An 869-nucleotide genomic window follows, 5' to 3' on the forward strand; every position below is an offset into this window, starting at 1 on the left:
GCACACTTCTGTTATTTATGTCTGCCATTAGTGCATGGTGACATGATGAAAAGGTAACCAAGGGGTGCTTTAGCAGAACCAATTACTTCCTCTTCTGGTCTTCTCTCCTACTGATCATCTTATTCTGATACTGATCATATTTTACCTAGTGAAATTGAAGAGTTCAGCTCAAGTCTGTCACTTGCTCTGCTTCCTGAGGAGCAGGCATGTCATTCTCATCTCTATTACTACATAGTGACTGGCACAATACTTTGACCATAATGGGTGCTCAGGAAATGTTAGTCATACTAGATTAAGAGTCAAACATTCACAATTATTTCTAGAATGAAAGAAAACAATGATCAATACCAAAATAAACCAAACCTTTTGGGGATACAATAATATTTCTAAGCACTGACTAATGTCTTTCTATTCCTTTCCTAAGAATCAGAAGAGGTCAATTCCTACTAAACAGGTTGAATCATATTTAATCAAAGAAGCTACTGAATTAAGCAATAATGCTCAGCAGAAAGATTTTAAGTGGATTTGCAGGAATGATAAAAATCCCTGAGACAGAACTTGCAAATTCAGCAACTTACTTTATAAAGGGAAGAATGAACTTAAGGAAGAGCTAGCACATGATGGCTGAAGGCATATGTTTAACAGCTGTATGTTTTTTGTTTTGGGGTTTTTTTTGGTGGTACACGGGCCTCTCACTGTTGTGGCCTCTCCCGTTGCAGAGCACAGGCTCTAGACGCGCAGGCCCAGCATCCATGGCTCACGGGCCCAACCACGGCATGTGGGATCCTCCTGGACCAGGGCACGAACCCGTGTCCCCTGCATCGGCAGGCGGACTCTCAACCACTGCGCCACCAGGGAAGTCCAACAGC

Source organism: Lipotes vexillifer, unplaced genomic scaffold (assembly GCF_000442215.2).
Source record: "Lipotes vexillifer unplaced genomic scaffold, Lipotes_vexillifer_v1.1 scaffold295, whole genome shotgun sequence".
NCBI classification, from domain to species: domain Eukaryota; kingdom Metazoa; phylum Chordata; class Mammalia; order Artiodactyla; family Lipotidae; genus Lipotes; species Lipotes vexillifer.